At 47.4% G+C, this 10,527-nt stretch overlaps 1 long non-coding RNA gene across 1 annotated transcript; it reads right to left on the bottom strand.

The window, feature by feature from the left end:
• Window positions 1-964: 964 nt before the first annotated feature.
• Window positions 965-8,735, bottom strand: LOC134479827 (uncharacterized). The gene is made up of 2 exons (XR_010053585.1): window positions 4,987-8,735; window positions 965-1,970 (listed from the first exon to the last, which is right to left on the bottom strand). It is a non-coding gene; the product is annotated as an uncharacterized LOC134479827 (long non-coding RNA).
• Between the last annotated feature and the right edge of the window lie 1,792 nt (window positions 8,736-10,527).

Raw genomic sequence — 10,527 nt, 5'->3', positions numbered from 1 at the left:
GATGCAAAGGGGCAGAGGAGAGATAAAAGAGAGTAACAGGGGAGGGGAGAGGAGTGAATATGGACAAAATACATTATATTTATTATGAAGTTGTTAAGGAATAATGTAAAACATTTTTAAGATATATGTACAATGCTACTTTATTTGTAAAAGCCAAAGACAACTGGTAATCTAAATGTCCTTCAACATAGAAATAGACTAAGAAACTGGTTTTCCCTAGGCAGCGGGGGCACAAGCCTTTAATTCCAGAATTCAAGAGGCAGAGGCAGGCAAATGTCTGAGTCTGAGGCCAATCTGGTTTACAGAGTAAGTTCCAGAACAGCAAGGGCTACACAGAGAAATCTTGTCTGGAAAAACCAAAAACAGAATGAACTACAGAGTAATTATGCTGAGTGAAAGAAATCAGTCAAAAACAGAATATATCCTGAATATGTGTGCTTTTATTTCTAGAACATTCTAGAGAATGCAAACCAATCAAAAGAGATAGAGAGCATACAGTCGTTTGAAGTACAGGGAGGGAGGAGTCAGTGGCAGAGGTTCCTAAGCAACAAGAATAAACTTTTGGGTGTGGTTGATTTATCCGTTAATTATGACAATAAGTTCACAAGGAATACGCGTGTCAATGCTTATTAAGTTCTAACTTAGAAATACCTACAAGTTATAGCATGTACATTATGCTTCAATAAAGTCGTCCAGAAAATTTTCTCCCTATCTGTAAAATGAACATGTTTACACATAAATAATATTTTGAAGCAGGCTCTGGAGGGATGGTTGGTGGTTAAGAACACTAGCTGCCCTTCCAGGGGAACTGGGTTCAGTTCTCATCACATACATGGCTGCTCACAACCATTTATAATTCCGGATCAGGGGATCTGACCCTGTCTTCTTGAAAAGCTCTCAGGGAGAACTTTCCCTCGGGATGGAGATCCTCTAACTCCAAAGACCAGACGGAGACACCACAGGATGTAATCAGCAAGAGGATTTGGTTTATTGTCGGGATACACAGGCACAGGCACCTGCAGGCGCTTCAGTCACTCGGGGGACTGGCGCGCCCCACAGAACCAAGGATGGGCTTTTATAGGATTTTGGGGAGCAGAAGCAAGCATACAGAAGCAGATGCATGGTTACAGGGATATAATTGGTGGATTCTAATATGGCAAGGGTTTAGCCCGGGGGCAAGTTTCCTAGCTACCTTCCTGAAACATAACGGCTGACTCGGCCCCCCAAGGGTTCAGCCCGGGGGCAAGTTTCTTAGCTACCTTCTTGGAACATAACGACTGACTCGGCCCCCCACCAGGGTGTGGGACCTCTCCTGGGGCTTTTTTTCATTGTCAGGTGCTCAACCGAAGTCGTCCTGTTGCCAGGCCTTCAACCAAACATATCTTGCTTGGCAGCCGCTGTGTACTCAGTGTTCTAACCTTTCCCTGAACCAGTCATCTTAAGTACAGCCTTGCAAAATGGCGTTACTGCTGTTAAGCTGGGGTCTTTCATTCCCCCATTTTTTTTTGCTAACTTTGAGTGAAATCTTTCACTCGACTTGGTCAAGAAATTTCTGTCTGGTGGGGGCTTATTCCCTCACTGACTCTAGGCCACAAAAGGGCTAGGAGGAGCCACGTAGGAGTTTTAACTTTAAGGGGTTTGGAGTGCGCTGAACTCTCCATGTCTGGGGTGTAGTGTTGTGATTAGTCAATTCCTCAGACCGGACTGCCTTGACGTGTGGTGTGTGGATCTAAGCCGAGACTCCGTCTACCTTTAGGGCGGTCGGGGTAGTCAGGAGGACGGTGTAGGGTCCTTTTCACCGTGGCTCGAGATTCTTGGTCTGGTGTCTGTGCACCCACACGGTGTCTCCAATCTGGAACGGGTGTGGCACCACCGGATGCTCAAGCTTGTCCTGGTAAGCAGCGGCCAAAGGTCTCCAGACGTCTCTCTGCACAATCTGTAGGGCCTGTAAATGGGCCCTCAGAGAAGGGCTGTCAGCAAAATCAGCAATGTTTGAATCAAAGAAATGGACAAATGGGGGTGGTGCTTCATATATTATTTCAAAAGGAGTTAGACCATGGGGGCCCGGGGTATTCTGGGCCCGATATAGAACTAGGGGAAGGAGGGCCACCCAATCCTTTGAGCCAGTTGCAAGCGTAAGTTTGGATAAAGTCTCCTTAATTGTTCTATTTATGTGTTCTACCTGACCTGAACTCTGGGGTCTATAGGCACAATGTAATTTCCAATCAATCCCCAGCAATTTGGCCACCAACTGACTTACTTGGGAGACGAAAGCGGGCCCGTTGTCCGACCCCAACGCTTGAGGCATGCCATACCTGGGAAAGATTTCCTCGAGGAGCTTCTTGGTGACCATTTTTGTAGTCTCGTGTTTTGTGGGGAAGGCTTTGACCCATCCTGAGAAGGTGTCTACAAACACTAGGAGATACTTGTATCCATATATATCTGGTTTAATTTTAGTAAAATCAATTTCTCAATGGATGTCAGGACGGTGTCCCCTAGGACGAACTCCTTGTCCAATCATGGTCCTTTCCGGGTTAACCTGAGCGCAAGCTTTGTAACTCTCAGTCACCTTTTGTATCGCTTTGTCCCAATTCAAAAAAAACCACAGATTTATCTCTTCCCGATCTAGTAAGGTTTTTATCTTCTTAAACCCCAAATGGGTTAATTTATGTAAAAAGGAGATCAATTCAAAAGTCCTTTGTAGACCCACTGTTTTAGTTGAGGGTGGTAGATGGCCCCCATTTTTTTTTAGGAGCTCTATGTCCTCATGGGCATAAACCCAACTGGTTTGTCCCACTGGTGGGGGCGTGGGTTGGTCTGGGCTATTTAAGGGCAAGATTTGTTTGTTCATGGCCGCTTTTCGCGCCGTGGCATCGGCCAGCCGGTTTTTTCGTGCCTCTGGGTTGTGCCCTTTCTGGTGTCCTGGACAATGTATAATACTCAGTCTTTTGGGCAAGAATAGGGCTTCTAAGAGGGCCAGAATTTTAGCCATATCTTTACCCTCAGATGTGAGCAGCCCCCGCCTCCGGTAGATCTCCCCGTGGATGTGTGCCGTGGCAAAGGCATAACGGCTGTCTGTATATATATATTTAGCCTCTTACCTTTTGTCATCTTGAGCGCCTGAGTCAAGGCGATGAGTTCAGCCCGTTGTGCGGAGGTACTAACAGGCAGGGCTTTCGCTCAAATCACTTTGTCCTCCGTAGTGACCGCAGCTCTAGCCTTTCGCTCTCCCTCTGCCAAGAAGCTGTTGTCATCCGTGTACCATGTGTGGTCAGCATTCTGAAGAGGCTGGTCCGATAGGTCCGGCCTGGTTCCATGTACTTAGGCAGTCATGCTGTTCTGCCTCCTCTGGTAGAGGAAGCAAGGTGGCAGGATTGAGGGCGACTACGGGCCCAAACTGAACCCGTTCTGCATCCAGTAACAAGGCTTGGTGCGAGAATTAGAGAGCCAGCGGTCTGGGGGCTGCTTTACCAAGGCCTCCACTGCATGGGGTGCTAGGATGGTGAGTGGCTGTCCCAAAGTCAATTTTCCAGCATCCTTGATCAGGACAGCAATAGCAGCCACCATCTTTAGGCACGGTGGCCAGCCAGAGGCCACAGGGTCCAATTTCTTAGACAGGTAGGCCACAGGGCGTTTTCAGGGTCCCAACCTTTGTGTTAGGACCCCTTTAGCATACCCCTGTTTCTCATCGATGAACAGTTACTGAGCAAATTGTAAGGGTTTGGAACAGTCGGATGAATATCTTTTATCCTCTTGTTGACCTCTCTCAAGTCTTGTATTGGCCTATAATCTCCAGTGTCGGGTTTCTTAACAGGCAGAAGAGGCGTATTCTAAGGCGACCGGCAGGGGATGCCTTGATCCAGAAGCCTCGTAATGTGAGGCCTTATACCTTGATAAGCTTTATGTGACAGGGGGTATTGTTTTATGGAGACTGGAGTTGTAATGGCCTTTAACTGTATAATTAAGGGGGGCTGTTGGAGCGCCAACCCCAACCCACCAGTCTCTGCCCAAGCCAGTGGAAAATTCGTGACCCAAGTGTCTATTTCTAGGGATTATGGCTTGTCCTGTCCCAGTTTATATAGTCTATATTCATAGAACTTGAAGGGGAGTTCCGTGGGGGCCAGTTATTCGGGCCCCTCCTTCCTCAAAATGAATTTGTGCTTTTAGTTTGGTGAGCAGGTCACGGCCCAGCAGAGGGTACGGGCAGTCCGGAACATGTAAGAAGGAATGGGTCACCTTACCAGTAGCCAGCTGAACCCGGCGGTCCGTAGTCCATCGGTATTGTTTCTCACCAGTAGCTCTTTGTACCCAGGCCGTCCGGTCGCTGAGTTGTCCTGAAGCTTGGGTGAGGACTGAATGCTGGGCTCCTGTGTCTACCAGGAAAGTAACCGGCTGTCCCCCAACTTTAAGCGTTACCCTGGGCTCAGGGGGGGGCTCCTGGCCCTGACCTCCCTAATCTTTATCTAGAGCCAAGAGGGAGGTTCGTGGTCGAGGCTTTCGGGGTCCGCCAGGCTTCTTGGGGCACTCTCTGGCCCAGTGCCCTTTCTCTTTGTAATAGGCACATTGATCTTTATCCAGCTTCAGCCCCTTTCGAGCTCCCCCCTATCTCCCTTCCTTTCTTGGCCCTGAACTACGGCGGCCAAGATTTGACTCAATTCTCTCTCTTATTAAAAATCTTTTTAGCTTCTTTAAGTAAATCCTATAATGTATAGCCCTGCAAATTTTCTAACCTCTGTAACTTAGTCCTGATATCTGGAGCAGCCTGCCAGATGAAGGACATAGAGACACTCGTCATTTGTCCTGGGTCATCTGGGTCATAGGGAGTGTACATTCGGTAGGCCTCCTTAAGTCTCTCTAGAAAGGCGGAGGGAGTTTCCCCTGCTTCCTGTAATACCTGTTTTACCTGAGCCAAATTAGTAGGGCATCGTATAGCCCCTCAGAGACCCGCTAGAAGCAACTGGCGATAAAGGCGTAGGTGTCCCTTACCTTCAGCTGTATTAAAATCCCAGTTTGGTCCTCAGGCAGCTGGGTGGGACGCCCATCATCTCCCAGAACATGCTTTCTGGCCTCTAGGAACACTCTTTGTTTTTTTTTTTTTTTTCTGAGGTTAAGAGGGCCTGTAAGAGCTGTTGGCAGTCATCCCAAGTAGGCTGGTGGGTAAGTAAAACAGATTCTATTAGGTCGGTGAGTGTCACCGGATCTTTGGAGAAAGAAGGGTTGTGTTGTTTCCAATTGTAAATGTCAGCTGCTGAAAACGGCCAGTATTGGGTCTGGCCACCGGTTAAAGCCTGGGAGGTTGAATCTGGCATCACCTCGCGCTTATTGTGCAATCTCCCTGCGATGGGAAAAACCCTTATCAGACTGTGGCCCGGCAACTGATCTGGCCGGCGGCTCTGCCTCCTCCGTTTTAGCCGGGCCTGTCAGAGAGAAGATTTATGAGAGGGGAGTTTGGGTCTGCCGGGAGGACAGGTTTCTTAGTTCACAAAAGTAGAGAGAGAAAGACGTGGCCGGCGGACCGGGCGGGGCCGAGGGGACAGGCTGGGGGTTGAGGGGAGGCCAATTCGGGTCCACGAAGGGTTCCGCCCGGGGGGGGGTTTAAGGCGAGACTCTCTCAAGTGATAATATAAGAAACCTGGTCAGGATGTCCGTGGACGGCCCGATCTTTAACCTGTAAAATAATGATCTTATTAAATGTGTCATTCACTGGCCATCCCGCTCCGAAAGTGGGCCACTCAGATGTGCAGATAGTCTGCCATTTTCCTTTTTTTTTTAACCTCGACGGACTGGTTGTGTGCCTGGTCGTGGACGTCTTCCCAATGATCAAGAGTGAGACTTAGGGGCATTGTTAGGGACTGTCCCATGTTAGTTCTAAGGAAGATTAGAACACAGAGAAAACAAACAACACCAACAGTCAAACAAACAACAGACAGGCGTGCTGCACGGCTTTGGTACCAAACTGAAAGCAAAAAGTCAGATGGAGGTGGCAAAGGTCCGGGGCCCTCTGAAAGCCAAAACTACAGACAGAAGTGCCGTTAGTCCGGATCTTTCTCCTCTCCCAGATTGGGCCCCGAAAAGTCGGGCCCCTAACACCCTTGGAACGTCTTCCAGGGCTGCGGGGCGAGAAGTCCGAGCTCGTCAGCTCCTTCTTCGTCCCGCCCAAATTCCAAACAGCCTGGCTGAGCGCTCACAGAACAGACCTGGCTGAGCACTCACAGAACAGACCTGGCTGAGCGCTCACAGAACAGACCTAGCTGAGCGCTCACAGAACCTGGCTGAGCGCTCACAGAACAGACAGAATAAGGCAGAACGAGACAAAATCAGACAGACAGACAGACGCCGGCCGGCTTACCTCCCAGTGGGTGGTCGGTGGTCCCTGGGTGGAGGATCTCCTTTCCCGGCCAATGCACCAAATGAAAAGCTCTCAGGGAGAACTTTCCCTCGGGATGGAGATCCTCTAACTCCAAAGACCAGACGGAGACACCACAGGATGTAATCAGCAAGAGGATTTGGTTTATTGTCGGGATACACAGGCACAGGCACCTGCGGGCGCTTCAGTCACTCGGGGGACTGGCGCGCCCCACAGAACCAAGGATGGGCTTTTATAGGATTTTGGGGAGCAGAAGCAAGCATACAGAAGCAGATGCATGGTTACAGGGATATAATTGGTGGATTCTAATATGGCAAGGGTTTAGCCCGGGGGCAAGTTTCCTAGCTACCTTCCTGAAACATAACGGCTGACTCGGCCCCCCAAGGGTTCAGCCCGGGGGCAAGTTTCTTAGCTACCTTCTTGGAACATAACGACTGACTCGGCCCCCCACCAGGGTGTGGGACCTCTCCTGGGGCTTTTTTTCATTGTCAGGTGCTCAACCGAAGTCGTCCTGTTGCCAGGCCTTCAACCAAACATATCTTGCTTGGCAGCCGCTGTGTACTCAGTGTTCTAACCTTTCCCTGAACCAGTCATCTTAAGTACAGCCTTGCAAAATGGCGTTACTGCTGTTAAGCTGGGGTCTTTCATTCTCAATTCTGTGGCACAAGGTATAAACATGATCCATATACATGCCAAAACACCCATACAAAACAGTCATGATGAAGCATGATTTTATTCCCAGCACTCCAGAGGTAGAGTCAGCAGATCTCTGTGAACTCGAGGCCAGCCGGGGCCACATAGCAAGCTGCAGGTGGGCCAGGGCTACATAATGGGACCCTATCTTAAAAATTAAAAATCGAATCACCCATACGCGTGAAATAAAACAGCTTCAAAATGATCACGAATCTCTTTAAATTCAGCCCCTTATATTGTCAGGTACAGCTTTGTAGTATTAGTCAGGGTTCTCTAGCACAGAAATTATGGAATGTCTCTATATATGAAGGAAATTTATTGTAATGACTCAAAGCCTGCAGTCCAACTAACCCAACAATGGGCAGTTGTGAGTGAGAAGTCCAAGAATCTAATAGTTGCTCAGTCCCACAAGGCTAGTTGTTTCAGCTGGCCTTCTGTAGAAGTAGGTCCCAACAGATGTGTAAGTGCAAGCAGGTGAAGAAGCGTGAGTCTTCCTTCTTCCAACGTCCTTATGTAGGCCTCCAGCAGAAGATGTGGCCCAAAATAAAGGTGTGTACCACAATACCTGAATCTGGAATTTGCCTTGTCCCAGGTTGACCTTGAACTCAGAGATCTGCTTGGCTCGGTCTCCTGGGATTAAAGGTGTGTATTACCTTGCCTGGGCCTAAGCTTTTTCATGGCCACTATGCCTCAAGATCTCCATGTCAAGATCCAGGTCAGAAACCTGTATCTTCCAGCCTCTAGATCGGGATCATAGCTGGGCCCTCCATTTCTGGATTGTAGTTCATTACAGATGGAGTCAAATTGACAACCAGGAATAGCCATCACACTAGGTTACTTTGCGAATTTTTAGAAAGATTCTTTCCAAGAGGGGATTTTTTCAGTTCATGGCAAGTAACTATACAACATCTGATTCATCTGTTTTCCTTAGTTCTTTCCTCTGGGAATCTCTCAGGAGTGAGTGCCCAGACTTGGAGGTCTCTTCTTTGGAAAACCTTACTTGGTAGGGTGGATCCCCCACCCCTCCTTGGTTGGTTTGTTTGTTTGTTTGTTTGTTTGTTTTTCAAGTCAGTGTTGCCCTGTCTGTGTAGCCCTGGCTGTCCTGGACACCACGATGGCATCAAACTCAAGAGATAGGCCCTCTTCTCCCTTTCGAGTCCTGGTATTAAATGCATGTTCTGCCACTGCGGGGCTTGCTTTTTTCTAGTGTACTTCTTCTGTGATGTTCCTATTCATCTGGGATTCAATTTATGTGCTTAGAAAAAAATCTTAGTTGGGACCAGGGAGTAAAGTACTTGGTACACAGGCATAAGGTCCTGAGTTCTAATCCCAGGCATCCACCTGAGCTGGGGAAGCAGAAACAAGAGGATCCCTGGGGCTAGCTGGCCAGGTTCCAAATCAGTGTGAGCTCCAGTACTGAATGAGAGACCCTGTCTCAAAAAGTAAGGTAGAGAGTTCCTGGAAGCAACACCCAAGGCTGACCTGTGGCCTCCACATTGCAGACACACACACACACACACACACACACACACACACACACACACAAACACACACGTACCCATTCATACACAAAATGAGCGAAGACATAAAGTTGGTTTTTTGTTTTTTTTTTTTTTGAGGGCCTGGAGAAGGGGTAGAGTCAGATGAACAGACATGTAGACAGGCAGACAGCCCAGAGCAGAGCCACGAGGGTAGAGAAGAGGATGGGGCACAGAGAAGGACAGAAAGGGGGATAGAGACAGGTGGGAACACAAGGTAACAGAGAGAGAGAGAGAGAGAGAGAGAGAGAGAGAGAGAGAGAGAGAGAGAGAGGCGCGACATAAAGATTTTTTTTGTTTGTTTTGTTTTACTTTTTCTTTGGAGCTGGAGACCGAACCCAGGGCCTTGCGCTTGCTAGGCCACTGAGCTAAATCCCCAACCCTGACATAAAGATTTTATATTAAAAATAAGACTCACCATTAACGGGGCCCATAAGCAGCAAAGGGCCATCATACATGTCCTAACGTCAGCCACGTTAGAAGGATATGATATAACTTCCAAAGATTAATCACAGAAAACTGCAAGGGAAAAAAACATCAAAAATAGGTGCAATGACAGATGTTCTCCAAATAACTAACTGGTCTGTATCTGCCAAAACTGTCAACACTAAAAGGACCACAGGGGAGCAAAGGGCATGAACGCAAAGTTCAGTGTGTGCTCTGTGGGATGGGCTCCCCGTGGGATGAAGCATACAGTTACAAAGGATATGACTGGCCGATGGGTGAAAATGGAATATGGACTGTAGATTAGATAACAGGACTAGGTCAGGGTTACATTTCCTGCAGCTGCTGACAGTAGGACAATTATATCAAGAGCCATGCTGTTCTTAGCAAAGGCCGAAGGGTGGAAAGCAAGCATTCCCTGTGTAACACGACTTCAAGGGGTCTAGAACAAAATGTGAATGGCGCATCGATGGGATCATGATGAGCATAGCTGCCCTCCAGGATAGAATGTGCATGTGTGAAAATGCACTTTGATTGTCTTCACCTGTGTGGTCTATCTGTGTGTCTGAGAGGGTGGGGACAGGAATTGAACATAAAGCCCTGTGTTTAGGAAAGCATACACCACCCAGCCCGTATTCATATCTCTTTGTATTTTGTGTGTGTACATATATAAACTTGTACAGCCTATGATGTGCATTTCTCTGTACCTATAGCTCTTCCTATATAAATATGTATGCATTATACATATGGGTATATGTGTAATATATCTATATTTATAGAGAGGTATCTCTATGTATGTATGTAGAGGAACATTAGAGGTTTTTTATATGTATATTTAAGTATTTTATTGTTTGGTTTTGTAATTTGTTTTAAGATTTCTGTTTGTGTTTTGTTTTGTTTCATATTAGGCAGAATATCACTACATAGTTGTGGTCTTCTTGGAACTATGTAGATTAGAGTGGCTTCAAACTCAGAGACATCTGCTTGCCTCCGCTTCCCAAATGCTGGGATTAAAGACATGCACTACCGCACCTGGCTTTAAGACTTATTTTTAGTTATGAGTATGTATCCATTGAAGGTATGTGCAGGTGCCTTCAGAAGATAGAAAAAGGCAATGGGATCCCCTGGAGTTGGAGTTACAAGCAGTTAGGAGCCAACTGATGTGGGTGCTGCAAATTGAACCAGGTTCTCTGCAAGAACAGTGCATATTCATACCTCTCGGCCATCCCTTCAGTGTCTCATGTGATACAAACTGGACTCAAAATCGTTGTGTAGACAGGGATGATGACCTTGAGTTTCTGATCCTCATGCCTCTACCTCCAGAGTGCTGTTGCAAGTACCCAGTTTATGCAGGGCTGGTGATTAAACTCTACCCACTGAGCTGCATCCACAGCTCTATTTTATCCATACCTATGTATCTGTGTGCATATTACATATTTACATATGTATATATGCCTTTGTGTATGTGGTTCTTTCTAATCAATC

The sequence above is a fragment of the Rattus norvegicus genome, chromosome 7, assembly GCF_036323735.1.
Source record: "Rattus norvegicus strain BN/NHsdMcwi chromosome 7, GRCr8, whole genome shotgun sequence".
Taxonomy (NCBI): domain Eukaryota; kingdom Metazoa; phylum Chordata; class Mammalia; order Rodentia; family Muridae; genus Rattus; species Rattus norvegicus.
This window is presented reverse-complemented; position numbering and strand designations above follow the sequence as displayed.